This window comes from Galleria mellonella, unplaced genomic scaffold (genome assembly GCF_026898425.1).
Source record: "Galleria mellonella isolate WM207_F2 unplaced genomic scaffold, CSIRO_AGI_GalMel_v1 utg63, whole genome shotgun sequence".
NCBI lineage: Eukaryota > Metazoa > Arthropoda > Insecta > Lepidoptera > Pyralidae > Galleria > Galleria mellonella.
The window spans coordinates 5,085,737-5,108,122 of NW_026442130.1; the positions used below are offsets into that span (position 1 = coordinate 5,085,737).

The following is a 22,386-nucleotide window of genomic DNA, read 5'->3' on the forward strand; positions in this document are numbered from 1 at the left end:
TACTTAACAATCACATATACAATACACATAGGGTTATAAAAAAAAATATATAGAGAGTTTGCCACTTTCAGAGTTGGTTTACTGAAAATCATAGTATCAGTCATATAATCATCATAATATCAGTCGTTTTCTGGTTACTACTGAATATAAGCCTTCCTTCATAAGAAGGGTTTTGCCAGTAGTTACTACCTTTGGCAGGCGGGTTGGCAACAACAATTAGGCTTTGGTGATGTTTAAAGAGGGACGCTGCTGCTTTATTAAATTTCCTTAAGTTTCCTTAGTCGCCTCTTACGACATCCGCAAAAAGGAAGGAGTGCTCCAATCTATATTAGGACCATACGTCAAATAATAAACACTTTATACAAAACAAATTAATAGTCGTGGTAGGAATCCGTAAATCTACATATATAAAAATGTATTGACATTTGTTAGTTTCCCTAATATATATTTTTTTTAAATCAGTTAAATATTTTTTGAGTTCATCCATTACAAGCAAAAAATCAAATCTCTTCCATTTTATAATATTAGTTTAGGTACAATTAACTTACTAGTGGTCTTGGGTTTTAGGATTGTTTAACTTTTGTATTAAAAGCATCTCTAACTCTTCTATTTGGATATTCAAAAGTTTAATAGTTCTGATTATTATAATTCATTCGTATAAGTAATGGCTGTCTAGGCACCTACTCAGACATACCTAGACATTCAGTGTAATGGAGGTATTTTGTAAATTACACCTAGCACGAAGTAACTTTAAATTGAATTTGGAATTATAATTTTTATAAACTAAACGCAAATCATATTTGAAATATGATTGAATTTAGTCAAAAACAAATAATCCTTACTAATATTATAATTCAAGAGATAGTTTATTTGTTTGTTAACTCTTGACTCATTAACAGTACAATCATTTCTTGTGAAATTTGGTATAGTGTAATTAGGACAAACTTAGTAACTGATATATGACTAAACCTCATTTATTATAAATTGTGTTCCACAAATAAATATCATTCTGTAAATATTTTCTGATCATATATAAAAACATCCATATCAATTTATATATAATATTATATATTTATATATAATATATTTATAATATAAAAAAAATACAATCAAATCGAGAACTTCCTTCTTCTTGAAGTCGGTTGAAAAGGAATTCCATCGCGAACTGAGAATATTTAATATGAAAAGTCTTGTAAATATTTGTTTAAAACTCAGGCATCTGAAATTTAATATAAATACCCAAAATTTATACATAGTGCGTCCCAAATGTATGAAAGTTATTTTGTTTGGTTCAACAGTAAATCCAATACTTAGTTCTCTAGTGACGACAAAATAGTTTGTTCAACATTCTCTCTTAGTTTTGCACCGGTAATAAAGTTATGGTAATGTATGAGTGGGCGAGTGGCAAAATATGTAGGTATATTACGATCAAAATGGTTATTCAATTTGTTACGGAAATAAAATAGTTCATTACAAGCTATTTCGCCTAATGTTTATGTACTAGTTCCAGACTTATAGGAGTCTTCGATTTCCAAGCTGGAGGAATATATTAGTATTCTGTTTTCTATACTTACTTTTAATAAACCCAAGCTGGTTTGTGCTCATCAAACTGTGATACCTCATAATATATATTTACATATATTTTAAGCAAGATACATTTAGTTGTTTTTTTTTTATTGCAGAAACAAAGGTATCTACCCAAAGGTTGTCTGGAAGAGACGGCTTAGCGCTAAGGCCGTCTTTTGTATCACTTCTCATAAATTTTTGCTGTATTAATTAGTTTTATAAAAGGTGCAATAACTTGTAAATAAAAAATAAATCACGTTATATGAAGGAAAAATATAGACAAAATGAGAAGTCCTCTTATTTGAAGTAGGCAATCCTGCTCTATTTCCAATTTCAAATCGCATAAAATGTGAAACAAATCAGGTTGGTTTACAGGTTTTTTATTCGTACAATAAAACTAGAACAGTCAAACGTATTTGGTTCCCGGGTAACGTTTTTTCTTGACCTCCTTACTTTTTCATTCGATGTCCATTTTATTTCCTTATTCGTCTTACATGACGCCTCAGTACGAAATTCTCCGAGCTTACTCTTACTTGCATCTGACTTGTTTTTGTTTAATCTAAAAACCATACTAATATTATAAATATGAAAGTGAGTTTGTTATTTAACAGCGAGCTGTTAAAGCGCAAACCAATCCTCATGAAATTTGGTGTACACGTACTATATCCGTTGGAAAATAATATATTTATGTTACATTTATCTTAATCTATCAACATGCCCAAATGAAGTCGCGGGTAAAAGCTAGTTGCTATATATGTAACTTATATATCTGTTAAATTTAAAAATAATTTTCATTAAGGTTCTCGAGTGACTTATCCTAGCTTTAGTAATTTTTAACTGTCTAAAGGTGTGAAAGGTTTGTCGCTATAGGGGGCGTTTACCTCAATTATCTGCGCATCAGAGCGGAAGGTTTAATTTAGTGGAAGCACTTCGATGCTCAGATATACATCGGCGCTGTCAAAAGTACTTTAGCGATGTCCAAATTTCCGGCAAAATTTGTAATAATTTTGAAAGTACGCGGAGTAAGTGGAGATTCGACTGGATGTTTGGAAACTGGGACGATGCTGATGAATAATATCAAAACTATTCTTATCAAGATTGTGAACAAGAGAGTGCATTTGTGTTACAGTAAATTATATTTTTCTTTTATAACACAGGAGCCAAGCGTGCATGCAGTTTAGTTGATGGTAAGTCCCTACCGTTGTACATAAGCGCCCGCAACACCGGAAGAATTGCAGGTGTACTACCAGTCTGTTCAAAAGGACTATGTTCTTTTTTTTAATAATATCATTTGTGACAATCTAACTAGCTATGTTCAAAGTTCCTGTAAAATTTATAATAATTATAAAAGTACAGAAGTAACTAGTTATACTTAGGACGGTCGTGGTAATGAACATTAGAACAATAGTAATCAGAATTGTTAATACGATACTTATAGTAAATGATTCTAATAGTAAACTGTTAATATTATCCTTACACTAATAGTGCAGTAAGAACTGTAATTTAACGCAGGGACTCCGCCTCTTTATGACTTTATATAATTCCTTTTTATTATTACTATACATGGTAGTGAGTCGTCCTCTAGTATTCAGAGTTTCTAGACAGCCATCGTAGTACACGAAGGCTTTGGACATGAGTTATTACAATACGGTTTTACGTAATTGGATTTCAAATTGTACGAATTATATTAAAGAACAATGAAGTATCAAAATTGGTTTGTATCTTTATATGTTTTGTACACATAACTACATACTAACTCGAGCATTTTCTCCATTCTTCGGGCAGCCAGGGGCATTTGGATTAAATTATTTCAAACGAGTAGCCCCGCGAAGCCACGTACGGCCCGCAATCTCTTATAATAAGGGACGTATATCTCATTTCTTTTCACGGAAATAAACCGGCTTGGATATGTAATTTCTACGTTTATTTTCATTTAAGTTTTTTTATATATATATAGATAGATATATATTTTTTATATTTTTAGATTTGCAATATATGCAATTAAACAGTAATATATAACTTTAAACTACTGGCAAAACTCCCCTTGTGGACAAGGTTATGTTCAGCAGTGGACAGTTAATAGCTGAAGTGATAAATGATGATGTAATTTTTCCATTCAAAATAATAATTCTTATAATTCTAAATTAAATAGAATTCTTATAAAGCACACGTTGAAGACTGTCGACAATAATATAAACTGTAAAGATTAAGAACTTAAGACTGTGTCACGGTTATCAATAATGAGGCAACAATTAAAAGAGCCAAAAGGAATTATTTTAAATATTTGTGAATGTTTATTAAAAAAATGGAGGCACAACAATATTTGTAATATCAACTTATTTCATAATTGCATATTTTTTTTTAATTAATGAAATGAAATGCCTTTTACTGAACGTAGAAATATTAAATTCGGTACAAAGCTTCCTTCCTAGCTGACACTACATGAAACAGTGAATTTGGAAATAAGTAAACACTTTTTTTTACTAATAATACGGAATAAAGACAAGAATGATAGCAATGGAAGAAGAGGTGCCGTGGTCGGTATAAACAATAAAGAACGACATAAAATGTGCAATCGCGAGCGAACAGGCAACTCAAAATCGTACGGTGTTACGCAGGGCTACCAGGAGAGTAGACCCCTATTAAGCTGAAATGGGACCAAGGGGAAAAAGAAAGAAAGAAATACGGAATAGAGACGTCGTTAGTTTTGTGGCATAAACTTTCGATATTTAAATTTAAAGCTTACCTTTATAAATGTCTTAAAATATATCCGCTGTTCGTTCAGTTTACAGACGCTGGCCAGCTTAATTCTACACGAAATATACTTTTTAGGGGTATTTTAGAAATACGAAACTGTTTAAAAAAGCAATTATTAAACAGCCACCATGGCTACTTTCAGAAGAATTTTTAATCCTCTCGGAAATGAAACGATTAATATTCCTCCAGAAAGAAAGATTAGAAAATATGTTGATCAGGTGCATGTAAATTTTTAAACAAAATATGAATTCTATTATTAAATTTTATAGTGATAGGGTTTTTGTTTATATAATTTTATGTCAATTCTATCATTATACATGTGAAAGTTTGGTTCTGCGGTAATGAAAAATATAGTTTAAAAACTAAATTCATTATAGAGTTACTACGTAAGTATGTTATACAAAGTCTATGTTATAAAGACGTATGGTCCCGGCATAGAATAGGCCACCCCTTCCTTTCCTGTGGCTGTTGTAAGAGGCGATCAAGGGAATTTAATGATGAGGAATGGACAGCAGCGCCCCTTTTAAAATAACTCCAAAAGCCTACATGTGGTTGCCAACCCGCCTGCCAAGTGTGGCAACTATTGACAAAACTTCCCTTATGGAGACTGCTTATGATTAGGAGTGGAAATGATGATGATAATGACATAAGGCTCTTTAATAATTACTTTGAATAATAAAAAAAATAACAAATATCTTACATAGGATATATCTGTTGAAGCAGATTATTTTTAAACTATATTCTTTAAAAGATTATAAATCATTGTACCTACTAAAATATTAGGGTACCACACACATTATCAATCTCTGACATGAAAGGTGGCCAGTGGTCGTTTCTTGATATTGCTGAAATAAAACTCCTTTCGTTTTTCTTTCCGTGGCCATTTCACTGTAGAAAGGCGTGAACCACAATACTGAAAGTGGCTCGATAGAGATTTTATTAGTGCGTTCCGCTTTTTATTGATGGCAGTTTCGTGACGGTCGAAGGTGGGAGCTGGAGGAAATATCAAATATCGTTCAAATGGCTTGTCTATGAACAACGATCACTTTGTTGTCTATTGATAAAACGTGTCTATAGATATTAGAGTCGCAGACTACTGATTTGTCACCACGACTTAAAAATAATAATGGTTGTGATTTTGAATTAGTTTACTTGAAATAATTTTATTATCATTTTTAATTTTCAACGTCCTATATTAATACGATCCTTAAGTCGTCTAATAGAAGTTATGTTAATGACATAGATTTAATTTTATATTATAAATAAATATATATAGTTTACACAGTTTGGTAGTTTTAGACTTTGTTAACTACATTTTCTTATTGTAAATACCTTTACTTAGAAAATATAAGTATTTGTCAAAATAAAAGTTACAACAAGCAAGTACAAGGTAGGAGTGGATTGGTGCGTGCGTGCGTCCGTGCGTGCGTGCGTGCGTGAGTGCGTGCGGCTTGCGTGCGTGTTTGTATGTGTATGTGTGTGAAAGAGAGAGGGTGAAGTGGAGAGGTAGATTGTATGATCGAAATAATTAAGACAGAGAGTTAATATTACTTGTTATTAATAAATATAAGCTTTCAATTTAATTGTTCAGGTGTGTACAAGTTCAAAGTCAAAACTTGTAAAATGACAAATAATAAAATAAGAATAATAATAATAGATAGAAATACCAAAAAATATAAAAATAGGTAAATAAAGTTAGAAGTGTTTGAATCGGCCAGTCGTTAACACACCCGAACCAATATAAATACACATACTCGTGAATACAAATATTTGTATTGTGCGGGGCTTAAACTTACAATCTTCGGAAAACGGGTCAACGTGTTAAACCGCCAAAACGCCAAGAATGTCAACAATCTTGACTAACTTTCAAATAATTGAAAATATCGTCAACAAAAGTATGAGAGATGGTGATAGGCTCACTTTGTATTGTACTGTACATTGTTTTGTAAATATATATGCTCCGCAAAATATCTATTTCTCGATATTCTCAGCTAAATTAATAGCGACAAAATTAATACTGGAATTGACAAGGGAGTAAACCCTATGTATTACAAATAGAATTATCGAAACTGTTTCAGAATTAATGCAGTTAATGTGTAATATACACTCAAAATATAATCTTTTGAATGTTACTAATTTTAAGCGACAATTGATGGAATCAGAAGTATAGATTAATTTTAAAGAGTAAAAAATAAAAATAAATATGGCACCTTACTTTTTGAAAAGGTCCATTTCCAGCAGTACGACAATTAATGGTTTGTTATAGTGTATAAAAACTATGCTAGTCTTTGTTAATAATACGAAGTAAAGAAAAACATTCAATCCACAGCTAAAAAGAAATGACCTAGAAACTTAAAAGAAATACCTACTTATTGTTTAAAATGTAGATCTATATAAAAAGTATCTACCTGTAGATATTTTTTACCTTTATTTCCAGGCCAAAATTAATAATATATTAATTGCGATCGGCCGAAGCAAACTTCTTACATTTTATTATATACTTTTTTATACAAATTTATTATTAGAATGTTTTAATTTGTATCTTTTGACAACATCTAGTCTTTCTTGCTTGGTCGCTGTTTATACATTTCTCTTTTAAAATCCGTGTCTTCATCATTTATCACTTCATCACAGTCCACCGCTCTTTAATACTCGTATCTCTAATGCATGATTTAACACGACAATTTATTTATTTTGTGTTCACGACAATTTAAAGACAAACATATCTGTTTAAGCTTAACTGCGGTTAAAATTAAATTCCTAACTGCGATTGCCAATCTGCCTGCACGTGGTAACGTGGCAACTACTGGTAAACTATCCTTATAGCGAAGGCTAATTTTCAACAGTAAAGGGCTGAAATGATAATATCTGTTGACTCTTATTGTCTCTATTTATATTAAAGGCTAACCGCCTTACTAACCCACTTGTTAATAAAACCATAAACTTACTAACCTAAAACGTCCTACAAACGTATTTTAATCATTCAAGTATTTTGTCACTGTCTGTCTTTTTAAAGAAAAAAATAGTGCAAAAGAAAGGATAAACATTTTAATAACTAAAATAGATTTATAAGAGATTCGACGTTTTCATGAATAAGTGGTAACTAATGTGATAATACTGTGGTATGATTAAAGCTTAAATTATATAGATAGAGCATCAAGTCTCAAAAATGGATCAACTTTTTGTCAGCCAATTGTCAAATTAGCTAACTCGTTTTTTAACATAGTTGTATATACTTACGCGTATAATTTATCTTGACGTATCTATATTTAATTATTTAATAAGTAAATGGAGTTTACGCATTAAAATGATGCAAAAATTATAAATCAAAATAAATATATTAAAGTTATGAAGGAAATATTCATAATTATTTACTCGTATCACGCATAATTGTATGAAAAAGTTAACCTACTGTTCTCTAAGCATTTATATGAAGAAACAATCTATATAATTTAAGGATTAAAGGTAGTAAAAAAATAAGGGTAAAGAATAGACAAGGTGTATAAAGTTTAAAAAAAGAATTGCTACAAATAACTCTGACATTCAAATTCAATATCGCTACTGTTGCACTATCTTGGATCTTGGATGGATATTTCCCAGGACGCTCGCGGGATCCGCTTCAAATGCGAAAATTGATAAAATTCTCTTTATTGCCACCGTATAGTGATCGTAAAAAATACTGTTATGGTAATAGTATTTATAAAGATACGGTCTGTTTTTTTATACTTGACATATTTAGTAAATAATCTTAGAATGAATATTGTGAGCGAAAAATAACATGAAGCAGAGGTCACTGAAATCTGACGAATCAAAACGTAAACATTTTGGTTTATTCATATGTTGTGACTGACATAATACTGCTTCTTACTAATCCTACAAACATTGTAAATATGAAAGTTTGGATATTTGTTGTAATATTTGTTATTAACGCTTCGACGTTCAGCAAGGCGCCTACCATGAAATGAAATTCCAAATATTTAGACTTAATTTCGTGTTTTTGTTTATACCAAAATCGGTCTAGTAAATGTAGTTTAATATTCCGTTCGTAATAAATTCTACCGCAAAAATCCAAAGGAACAATATTTAATATTTTTAAACGGTATGTACAATGTAATTTTAAAATGAAATTTGTATTTCGTTCGGCTCCAAAATTCTGGAAAACATTTCATGGTAGGCCCTCAGATTCTTGGATACTGACAAAGTCGCACCGCGTGGTACTGTTATACTAACAAAATCATTATCATTGGTACTATTGATTTATATGGATGGCAATGATTTTATTTCAATACAAAACGTGTAGGTATGTGTAGGTTTTTTTTATATGGGTGATAATGGAATGGTAACGGCGCCTGCGCTAACGGTATACGCTGGTGGGACACCAGTGAGGGATAGATGACGATGAAAGCAGGTTAGTTGGCCCATCGTGACGAATTCTACTAGAATTAACCACGATAGTTTCCAGGGAGAACCGCGTGGAGGTCGACCTGATAAGGTGTATTGCTAGCAATGGGTTTGTTAGACCCTATTACTAACAATCCCACTCCCACTGGTACGTATAGGTTAGTAGTAGCATTGCGGGCAATACACTCATAATTAATCATCATAATTAAATCCCAGTGAATTTATTTATTAGCGTACAAGACAAATTACAATAAATTTAAACACAATTGCTACAGCTTGCAAAAGATCAAAATCGCAATCCAAAAATATGTACCTATGCCTAGTAGCTAATATACATTTACGAAGCACAAACATGTGCTAGAAGACAATCCTAATTATTATACAATTTTTAATGTAATAAAATCAACAGTTATAAAATATATATTAAAATGTATATATAACAGAAATTGTTATAATATGCCAACAGACTTGTTTTCATCTAACATTTATCGTCCCTCACTGGTGTCTGGTAGCAACTCTTACATTTGATAGCCTTGGTAGTGCAACAGTTTGACACACTGTCTCCATATGTTCGCAGTCATGCACATAGCATGGTCGCAGGTGTGATCTCCGCAGAATACATACATTGTATTATGCTAATTAGACCAATGGATATGCCCCCTCCCCCATATAAATCCAGTCCAGTCCAGGGTGTTATTAGTAATGCTGGGCTACCAGTTGCATTGCTAGCAATATACTCTGTCAGGTGGTCCCCTCTAGGTGTCCCCTCTGGAAACCATCGTGCTAAATTCCTGGTGTATTCATCACGGTGGGCTAACTGACCTGCCTTTTCATCTTATCTATTATCCCTCACTGGTGCCCTGCCAGCGTATAGCGTTAGCGCTATACGCTGGCAGGGCACCAGTGAGGGATTATTATTTAAAAAAAAGTATCTATCTAAGCATATTTATTACTTGTCTAGTACTCATAGTACATGTTCTTGGTACTTTAGTTTGGGATTAGACGGCGCTGTGTACAATAGTATTTATTTAGTTGATGGGCCACCTTTAACAGAATTTCATCGGCCGATTCTAACTGACATTAATTCGGCTCGAAAGGTAATTATAGTGTTTCTTTGAAAGAATAATTTATGTTTGAGTTTGTGGGAAACATCGTTTGCAACGGGTGAGTGCGGTGGCCAGGTGTGGTGGTGGGGGTGGTCACGGTGGCCACGGTTCCACCCCACACCCGGCTGTGACGTCACCCCGTGTCGCAATGCTGTCCCGCCTCACCACGTGTGCACATAGAAATAGCAAAAATACACATTTTATTTATAACCGTTTGCTTGAAAAATACAGCGAAATTTCATACATTTGCAAAACGGATCTTGATTGTGTTGGGTAAGTGTTTTTCGTATTAGTTGTTGGGTTTATCTGATTTGTTAGAAAGTAACCTCAGTGTCGTAAAGACAGGACATAGATATGGCTGAAATAGAGCTCGCTGGAAGAGAATGCATAAATAAATTGCTTCGACAAGAGAAGGCTCTTAAATGAAAAGAGAGGCTGGATGTTAAACAAAAACTTATTTATTTTACCTATTCATTTTATGCACTGATTTAACAAAAATGAATACTCAAATAGAAAGAAAGAAAACGTGCATTGCATATTAAAATTTATATATATATATATATATATATATATATATATATATATATATATATATATATATATATATATATATATATATATATATATATATATATATATATATATATATATATTAATGACTTCAGGCAAATAAAAATAAAAATCAAACCTACGACAGTTAAAATAGTAAATTCAGTACATGTAATTGGTTGCTATATTAAATTAATTCCCTCTTTGATGGGTAATAAATCGTAATATAATAATCTTACCATAGGATAGGTCGAGGTATAATTAGGGAAATTAAATCAAGGTACGATAGGGCTGAAATGTCAAGATAAGGAGAAAGCACTCTAAAATATTAGGTATGATAATTGGCACTAATCGTTGGCACTTGGCGGAACTTTGAATTTATATATAAACATACTTTAAAGATTAAAAAAAAAAGCATTTAACATAATTACATACTTTCAAATTAAAGAGTCGTATTATAAAAAACTTGTCACAATTTATAGTATCTAAAACTTCGTTGTTTTTACTAAGGTGAAATGTTTCAACAGGTGTTACGGAAAATAAGGACGTTTGTTAGGTATGAGATGAACTATTGGAAATATAAGACGGTTTTGCATTTTCCAACTCCCCACATCACTAAGCTTGGGTGTCACGTGCGCGCTACTGAACTTAAGAAAAGTTTCAAAGTTCTGACAGAATAGTTTCCTTTACATGACATTTTTCTTCTGCAGTTTTTGATAAATATTTAAGAAATAAATGATTGAGTAATATCTCCTATACTTTACAATGAATAACTGTATAAATCAGGAAATATGAGACTGCCACTAACAAGGGTTAGTGGCCTTATTGCTAGCAATAGGTACACCCTGTTCATCATTCATTCGTGGTCCACTCTTAGGTTTTCAATTTGCCTTTTTTTTATTATATCATATAATACAATTGACTTTAACTTTAAATAATTTAGTCGTGATATAAATTAATTTCAATACACATAAATTAATTTCAGGTAGATATATGTATCGAATATATATGTATACTGAAAGCAACTTATATATTTTTTTAAAACAAAAACGAGACGAATGAATCTGATCTACCTAAATGTGGCCGCGCTTGCCATGTTTCGTGAATTTTATTTAGAATTCATGAAAACCAAAGGCGAGCCAAATTTATAAAAATGCTAGCTGTTTCGTCGACACGGTCCCGAATTTCAGCGTGACACCGTCTAGAATGAAATCCTGACATCTGACAAATTGACTGTAGCGGACAGTAGAGGGGAGAGACCGGTTTGTCTTTGGATTATTCTTTATTTATGTAGAATTAAAAATGAAAAATATTATACAAAGATTTCACTTTTTGTTATTTTCATTGTTCTTTTCAAAGTTCCTAAGTCAATAAAGAAGGTATGTAGGTACTATTTAGCTGCAAATTTTTCATGGCGTTAAATCCCAATAGCTTAATTAAAATATGTGTAAACATAGTGAAAGTCTAAAATAACTATTCCTAAGTCAATTTGCAGCGTCCCTTTTAAAAGATCTCTAAAGCCTAACTGCGGTTGCCAATCCGCTTATCAAGTATGCCCCAAATATTGGTAAAACTAGCGGATAGAGGAAGGTTTATGTCCAGCAGTGGACAGTAAAACGCTGAAACGATGAAGTCAAACTGCGAAAATTGTACAGAAAGTACCCGCGCTTGTTGGAACGAAATTCTATGGGTTAATCTAAGATATGATTCTTTTATCTCACTTCCTATCCTATACTTCTAATGTTATAAATCTGAAAGTTTGTAAAAACGTTTAAATCTCTATTACTCAATCATGCTTATACTGCTGAATGAATCTGAACTAAATTTAGTATACGGGTAAGTTTATAACCTAACTTAACACACTTTATATAGTGATTATCGCGAGCAAAACCATGAAAAACTGCTGGTATGGAATAATTTATTTCCATTTAAAAATTCTATTATCTTTATATCCCTTTTATATAACTTTCGCCTTCAATGCCTGTGAAGACGATGGACTTTCTATTTACAGACAAAATTTCCCTTTATAAAAGCCGTATTACATTTCACAACATAGCATGTGCATTGTAGCATGCGATTTTTGGGATTTTATTATAATCGGACAAAATCGGTCTCTCGTCCTACTTAAGATCAAAAAACGAGGCAAACATAAAAGGAAATTTTGTCTGCATACAAAATATTGTTTCGTTCACAATCAAAGATGTTCAATTTTATTTATTATTTGATTTGATGGTTCAGTTGCGCCGCCTTATATTTTCTATTCAACGTAACCGTTGACTAGAAGATAACGTCATCAGGCATTAAGGCTATCCTGTATAGAAATTTATTGTATGCTTTTGCACACAATAAAATATTCTTTTGAATAAATAAATAAATGTTAGACCTCGTCTGCACAGATCATTATAAGCAGGAAGTAAGATATTCATGATAATCTTGTAATGTGGCAAATTATTCCATTTCTAAATATGTCTAAGCAGTCGTACACGTGAGAAAAAATGAGATAGCATGTTTGGCGTCTAACTGACTAAATTAATGTGTTGTTATGTTTTAGTTTGAAGGGTAAATTATTTACGCGCAACGACTCTACCTACCTACGATGGCCTTCGCCCACGCATCGTATTTCTAAGAATTACAAAGTTTCAGACGCTGAATCGGCAATGGCAGTTTTCACTCGGTGATATTTCGCAATAAGTTTAATGTAAGTTTAATGTAAGTGTTGAGTCCAAGTTAATCTTTCAACATAAATATTTATATCAAAATAAATTTATTAAAATACTACTTAGATAAATGTAAAATATATCTAAAGATAATCCTTCAAACAATCCCGTGGAGATGGCTGTATAGAATAGAATAGAAAAGTCATTATTTAAATATTAAAAAATAGTAATTAAAATTGGCGAAAAATTGTATATATTTATTTATTTAACATTTTATTGCATCAACATTACAGGATTTGTTGAAGAATTTTCGATAAGTATAGTATATACATAAAACCGGTTCATTTCAAAAGTCGCTTAAAAACTGTACCAGGTTGAAAACTGGTGATTAACTGTTACATACTTTGGTGTATACATTGACAATTTATAGATGCGGCTTTGTCTGCGTGACTGCGATAATTATACCGGGTATGAAATGTAGTTGTATGGTGTAGTATGTTGTTTTCTATTTCAAATACTATATGTAAAGCAAATTTCATGAGGACAATGCTAAGATCTAATAAACAAAGTCTTAGATAAATATATGTAAGTTAATCATTTTCATTTTTATAATATTAGTATATTTAGTTATATCCGTACTTCACTCGCCTGGTTCATATAAAATTAGCAAAGCCGTTAAGGCGGCTAGTGACAAAATACAAATAAACAAACTCACTTTCATACATAATATTAGTAAGGATGTGGTTATGTGGTCTAAGCAAGTTTCGCCACCAGCTTCAATCTGCAAATATGCAAACGTTAACGGCCACTAGAAACTACTGAAACGAACGGAATATGCAAGTTTAAAAAATTGTCACTACCAGTATCTGGGTATCGTTCAGTTAAACGCTGTGTTCTTTTTCATTTTACAAACTTCTTTTTTCTTTGTCAGTTGTTACTGTCGAATTTCTTTAAAAATGGAGTTTCTATCCCTGTTTATAAAGAATGTTTCATTTCTAGATTAATATTTCTTTTTATATGAATTTATTGATTAAAAGTAGTAACAATAGCATTTTTTATACCACTGAGGTGGCAAACAAGCATACGGCCCACCTGATGGTAAGCGGTTACCGTAGCCATTTAGATATAAGCAGCATCATTCTCATCACAGAATACAATGTGACGCCAATGATATCTCTCATGCATTGCCGTTCCTAAGGACTAAAGTAATTTGTAATTTCACTGCCAGATTCCATTCTGAAAATTTAATATAGGTATGCAATCACAGTTGTTATGACTTTTATAAATCTCAATTTAGAAATGTTTTTTCGTCATATGTCAATTACAAGCAAAGTCCACTTACAGCTCATATTTAGCGATAAAACGAATTTTCTTTAATCTTTCATATAAACTATATATGAAATATACATTATACATAACTATACCATACTTTAAGCTTGTTGTTGTTGTTTCAAGATCCATCCAAAATTTAACAAGCAAAGAGCATAGCCCATACAGCCGTCTGGTTCTACTGATTTTTCATAAATTAGAAGAAAATTATTTCATTCGATATTCATATAGATTCACCATTGTTGCTTAAAAGTTATATAAAAACTTCTAAAATTTACAAAATATCTATTTTCATATTTCGAAAGGGTCCATTGAGAAAAGTTGTTCGCGTTCATGAATATTACACTAGTTCACGGCTTGGTGTAACCCTTCCAACCTTACTTTTTATTCACCTCTAGTGACACTTGTAACTATAGACGTAGTATAACGCACATTGTAATAGATATATGCAAACTTGTAAATGTAGTGTGAAAAGAAAAGAAACAATCCCTCTTTTTACGAAAGTCTCACGCATAAAGACGGAGAGACGAATGGAACTTTGCGTGTTTTTTATTGGGCCCGCATAAGTAAGTATATTTGTAACAGTGCGAAGGGTTGCTGAGAATACGGTATGTTTATGCGAACTTGAAAACAAGCTTGTGTTTTCTATAAATTTGTTATTGGGAATTTTACATCTAAAAGTATATGAGCTAGAGGAATCGCTAGGTTGAGATGAGTTTAACATAAGTATATGAGTACTTACTTCAATATTTATAATTTGTTTGGAATGGCAAATTATAAAAACTGTGGCATAAAGGTTAAAAATAATATAGATGTATATGGTAAATGGCATAATGGTATTTACTCGCGTTTATCCAAATCTTGTGGGATTAAAAGCTTTAATTATAGTAGAATAACTATTTACTCCACTAATTTTAGCAACTTATTCTTACTAAACATTGAAGATATCTAAGAAAAATAAATATGTTGTATCTTAATAATAACAGTAGTTGCCAGAACAATAACTTTCAAAAATATTGTCTATCTGTCTATATGTTTATTCCGGAATTATACAAAAACTATTACACTAAATTGGATGCGGTTTTCACAGTTATATTTTTTAAAGCCTAACTAAGGAACTGATGTATGTTTTTTCTTGATACATTATCTTTAAGTGGTTTATTTCATCGTTTTCCTTAAATTTGGTATTGTGGTTATATTTTTTTTACCTAAAAATAACCTCATTTTCAAAATGCTTATTAGTACGAATTTAGATAGTTACCAATGATATGGCATCATGTAAACAATATAGGAACATACAGTTAATTAAAAACAAATACTGACAATCACAGTGGCTTTAATGAAAAACAAACAGTTGAGAAAGTTTGCAAGAGGGGTGTTCATTCTATGAGGTAATGATTTAGCTTGGCAATTTATTATTGCAAGTTAGAACTAATATTGTTCGCGTAAGCAAACTACGCGTAACTAGTTAATACATTCTTGACTGTTTCTTGAAATGGTTTACAACTTTGTTCGTTCTTTGGTTAGACTCTTCAACTGTGAATGGTTCTACATCTAAACATTAATTATAATATATAATAATTTATTAAATTTGTACAATGAATTTACAATTACATGTTATTCAATTATTATTATAATTAATATTAATTCAATTAATTAAATAATTGTTATTATAATTAATTTATATTCAATCTAATTATATTGTATATTCATAATTTAAATATTGTCTAATCTTTAAATTTATCATTATCAAATTCAACAGAATATAATTAATTTACAATATTATTAATTAAAAATAATATTGTTTATCTATTCAAATATTATAAAAAGGAAAGATTTTATTGTTTGTTTGTAATATATAAATTCAAAAACTCCTCAAACAATTTTAAAAATTAGTTCACCTTATAGTAAGCTGTATTAAGAACGAATAACATAGATTATATATTACATTTGAAAATTCTATTAACCCGTACGAAGCCAGACCGAATTGCTTGTGAAAGATTAAATTAAGCTGAATTGAATGCAAGCTGATATCAAAGTCACGACTATCTTTTCAAGGAAATATTGTATTAGTGACTGAATAATTTTCTAAATTAGTAGATGATGTTTCCCAAAAAAAAAAAAAAACCACCGACTTCATTATAGGAAAAACCAGTTATTTTCATTTAAGAACTAAGCTACTGAGGCAATTTTAACTAAGTTTCTATGGAATCAATCGGAAAGTATATTTTATATCCAGATAAAGAAAAAAATTATGTCTCCCCTACCCTTCAATACCAGATACGTACATAGATTGTCTGCATAGGTATCTCTGTCATACTCATATTTCTATTTGCAAGCCGCTGTGAATGCATGACCTCATTTCAGTATGGAAGGTGGGATATGACTTTTAAAGTATTAGGTCCATAAGCATCACTATAGCACAAACTGACACTGTAGTCTTCAGAAACGGCATTGCATAAGCGGTATCGTGAGGATCACAGAGATTTCTATGGTATCCGTATCACTGTTCATATCTATAAGCGTCAGTTACTATTTTCCCTCAAATAGACTAGGTCATTTGCCATACCAAGATGTATAAAAAAAAGTATTAATTATAGTAGACAACTGAATACGCTGTGTCATCATTGCAGGTATAAAGAGATCGTTGATTTCCCTCTATAAAGTCTTCAAACAGACGAATTCAATTCACGCGTTTAAATTAAAGGAATAAATTGGACCCGAGCTGCATTTACGCGGGAAAGCGTAATAAAAATATTAAATTCCAAGCAGAACTGAGAGGAATTTCTTGTTTGAAATTACAACTGCCCTTTGTCTTATTAATATAACAATGTGAACCTTTATTTTCAGTGTTTTAATCTACCCTCTCATTTATATAAAAAGATACCAACTTGTCACTGTACATAGTGACATGAGATAGGTGAATTAACACTATATTATGTCTTATATCAACGTAGTCTGAGATTCAACCCAATTACGTCGGAGACATTTTAATGAAAAATAAACATAGTTTGCTTAGAACTTTAGACACGTAACTGAATATTGTGCTTCAGAAAAAAACCGACTTCAATTGTGATAAAACCAGTTATTTAAAGTTATCTAAAGTTATCTGAAGACTACTGGACCTATTTGGATAAAATTACAATGGGAGCAATTTGTAAGTACTTTTTTTTTAAATTTTGCTAATCAATTTAGAACTGACGAAGTTATAAGGTAACAAATATAAAAAAAATATAACCGAATTAAGTCTCCTTCTTTTTGAAGACAGTTGGAAATTGCAGGGATTTTCTAGGTAAAACGGATTACTCAGAACCGTTCTTTATTGCAGTCTATGGTGGTGTTTGTTTTTTTTTATACAACTTAGAATGGCAAACAAGCTGACGGCCCACCTGATGGAAAGTGGTAACCGTCGCCTATAGACACGAGCAGTACCATGGACATAACAGAGTATACTGTTTCGCCCATGATACCCCCCATGCGTTGCCATTCCTGAGGACTCAGATGTTATTCCTCTGGTATGGTATAGGTGGTATGGTATAGGTGGACCGTCAGCTTGTTTGCCATTCAAAGTTGTATAAAAAAAAAGAAAATACAGGTAAAAATTACTCGATTATTAAGTGATTAAATATCCAACCGATGCAATATTTCATTGCCTATCATTATCCAGTTAGCCACCACTTTGAAAATGTCTATATATATATAATTTTCACCTATACTCTCAAACCACAAATTATTGTAGAATATTATAAATGCGAAGGTTTGTAACAATTGATGAATGGATGATTGGGTTGAATGATTACTCTTTTACGCAAAAACTACGGAATGGATTCGAATAAAATTTTATATACAGGTAGGTTGTATTTTAACACGTAGAATACTTTATATATTAATAGATGCAGGTGAAGTCACGGGGTATAACTAGTAATATGTATATTTATAACTCTTATGTTATGCATTTACTTATATATAGACTAAATGACCCGGCAATCGTTGTTCTGCCACATAAATTTTTTTTCTGAATAGGGACGCCCTAATCACTTAGCGGTATGAAATATACTTTACGACCTATTCTCCTACCTATGAAATATACATAAAAAAATTCATAAAAATCATACGAGCCGTTTCGAAGGAGTTTGATCACAAACAGCGTGATACGAGATTTTTATATAAGATGTAAACATGGACCTAATATTAGTATATCATTATTTTCAGCAAAAACACAAGCTCATAATAATATGATATGATGATAATCAAGAGATATAAATCTTTTGATTCCATCCATCTCGCGCCAACTAGCTACCGCTTTCTTTCTTTGTATTCTATCGGAATGCTGTTTGCAAAAGATTGCTTAAGCCTTTTGTACTTTTTTACGTATTATTCTCTAACTGGTGCAAAGAGTAAATAAATGAACCTTTATTGTGGTTCTGGAATTTTCTCTTATCAAGACGATTACTTCGTTTAAGGAGAGATCCTGTTCAGCATTTGACCAAATGACGTCGATTATAAAGATAGACTACAAAGATATTAAGATATTATATAATGTGATTAAATACAGAAATTCAGTGTTGGCATTTTAGAATAACAAATCTTCGCAAAGATGAGCAAAACATGACTAGAATTCGTAATGAGCTCCCCCAAAATATTATTAGAGTACGAAATACTATTGCAGGCTTTGTTTATAATCTTGGTTTTATACGGGGAGCAAATTAAATTATGTTTAACAAAGAATGATGATTATACATTAGTTTCAATTTATGCCTGTGAATACGAGTAAACACTGACATGTTTGTTGTATATTGCTTGATGAAACAGTGACTTTGATTATATATCTTTTTTCACGCCAGATTTCTTAAGAGTTAAGCAGAGAGAATCTAATAATAATGTTTTTTTTTATACCACTGAGGTGGCAAACAAGCATACGGTCCACCTGATGATAAGTGGTTACCGTAGCCTATGAACACCTGCAATACCAGAGGTATTATACGTGCGTTGCCGACCCTGAAGAAACCTCTTTACCCCCCTTTTGAATAACCCCATGCTGCAGGCTCTTGGGAAAACCTCGGCAAGGAGCTCATTCCATAACCTAAGTGTTCGTGGGAGGAAACACCTCTGAAACCGCGCAGTACGCGACCATTGAGGCTGTAGGACATGAGGATGAACACCCTGTCGATGGCGAGCCGTACGATGGTGGAAAGTGGGTGTGTGGGCATCATATTGAACAATTCCTCTGAGCACAATCCAATGTTTAATTCTTACTAATATTATATTCATATATATAAGAATCTCGTGTCACGGTGTTTGTGGTCGCACTCCTTAGTTTTTTTGTAGGTATAAGAATAGGTCATAAAGTATATTTAATATCGCTAGGTGATTAGGGTGCCTCTATCCCTAATTTATACGGCAGAACGTTTGCCGTACAGTATTTGGGATGTAAAAAGACTTAGGCTACTTTTAATCGTAGTAATAAGTATATCACGGTCATGCAAACAAATCTACAAATAAAGAAAGTCTTTTACTGTACTTTATCATTATCATCATTTCAGCCATCCATTGACTCCCTGCAATGCATTTCAGGTTGTCACTCCATCTATTGGGGAGTCGTCTTACACTGGGTTTGCCCGTACACGGTCGCCACCCAAGATCTTTTCTTCCCCATTGGTTGTCGGTTCTGTACTTTATATATATAAAAAAATATTAGATATTGTTACTTCTTGTTATATGTTACATCTATCCTACTTTATTCAATTTCATAGCTCCCTCATATTATTTAAAATTCTACAGTTATTATTTTTCTGCATTGCACAACAACGACCTTAAACTAGAAATAAATATGTGAAATACTTATTTTCTCCTGTTTACGTAGAACAAAGCAACCAAAATCAAATCGCACCCACGCTCATATATTATTTATAGCAATCCGGTTCGGGCCGACGAGGTAAAACTTTCCTATTGCGCAGAGCTAATGCTGCACACTATAAGGAAAACCGTGACTCTCTTACTTATTCATTATATATAAGTAAGGAAGCGAGAAAAGGTAATGTATAATTACCGTGTAATACGACTTGATTATACTATAATAAATTAAATACGCACACCTAATTCCAACTAATAAAATACACATTATAAAACAAAGTGACGGTAGCGTGACAATTTTTATGGGACTTGGAATGATAAACAGCCTGGCGGCCCATCTGATAGAAAGTGGCAACCGGATAGATATGAACAGTGCCATAGACATTACAGAGTATACTGCCAAGTGCATGGCACTCAACATGCATTGCTATTCTCAAGGACGAAGGTAGTAATAAAATCAAATCATTATTAATAAATATAAAAGTACGTTTGTTTGTTATTCAATATATCAAACAATTGACATAAAATTAGATATATAAATTGATATACAGATTATAATGTATTCCATTCACGTGGATGAAATAACAGGTAAAAACAAGTATTGAATAATATTAATCATAACGGATTGAGATCAACATTACTACAAAAGGAAATAATTTCTTTGTAATTTTCTATTATTTAAAGCCTAGTGAAAGTAGACCTACGTATACATCTACAGACAAACACATAAAGGTGTACGAAGAGCTTAACTTGAACACTTTAACATTAAAAGCTCTATTGATATATAGAAAATATCAATATACACAACATAATTAAAGTTTATAACAATGCACATAAATATAAAAACCTTCATATAAAAAGAGTTTATTCTACTGTTTCTACGTTGCTTGCAATTAAATGTGTCTGTTTTATCTCCGCGCACGAGTTATTTAATCCTACAAACTTCTCCAAGTGACTGCTCATACGAGGCGCATATACTGTAGCCGGTAGCGTGTAAAGAAAGGCACGAACGACTTGGTGCACAATAAAGTATTACATACACCCATTTCAGTTGTATATGTGAGTAATTATTACTACGTGCAACGCACACTGCAGCGGTTCTATTTCACAATGGTGGCATGCGACAGCGACGCTGCGAAATGTAATTTGAGTGAGCCTGCTTCAATTTCATTTGCAAGCGTTCCATGATGCACAAGAGTGTGCATGTCACAGGCAGATAACAGTCCATCTCACTAGTAGCTTTTCATGCATATCCGCAGTCAAGTGTGTAATATACAGGTAGCACAATTTGAAGTTAAAAATACATTAATTTTAGCACTATCATTTTCTGAATTAGTAAACGTGAACTACTCAAAGTTACTAATTATATAATGTCAGAAACCAATAACATAACACAATAGAACAGAACACTTAGTTTGTATATTTCTATAAACTTTGTTGTACAGTTAATATTTGTAAATGAAATAATGAATAATGCAATCTACACATGTTTAATAAGATGACAAACAAATATTCTTACAATGCAATTAAACTAATAGTTCTTGCTACGTGCTCATAGAATTATCATTTACAAAAATTAAAATACATTCTGCAATTAAATTATGTTAGAAGTCAATAGAGTTTAAAATTGCAAAATGATCAGCAAAATGTTAGATTTCTGTAGTACAATGCCGCAACAAACAATGGCTGGCCTGAATCGGAGTTTTTGTTTCGAGACTGTACCAATTTTACACAATGCAGTGGTATATTCTACTTATCGGAAAATTAATTTCTGTTCAACATTATGTATAACAGCTAATTTTACAATATTATTTGTTTTGAACTGAGTCCCACGTTGGGCGCCAAATATGTCAATTATATTAGCGCTAAATATAAGAACTATTTGTAAAAAGTAATAAACATCACATACAGATGTAGTAATAGGACTAAATGACTAATGAAAATGGATGAGTAGGCCATGAATAATAGTCACAATGTGTCGACAGTAAATCATAAATATTTATCATATATGAATCGTTATTCTTTTTCTTATGCATTGAAGCTAATAAATGTAAATAGATCTTTAAAAATGTATTGAAAACAGAATGAATAGAAACATATTGTGAAAGTAGTGTTTCTATAATAACATCAATATTCAATCTTACATATCGTATGAGTATAAGCGACAA

General features: G+C 31.8%; 1 protein-coding gene across 7 annotated transcripts in view; it reads right to left on the bottom strand.

Moving 5' to 3' along the window:
• The window catches only part of LOC113521796 (sodium channel protein 60E), a 211,514-nt gene that overhangs the window by 80,801 nt on the left and 108,327 nt on the right, over positions 1–22,386 (bottom strand). The window lies entirely within an intron of this gene.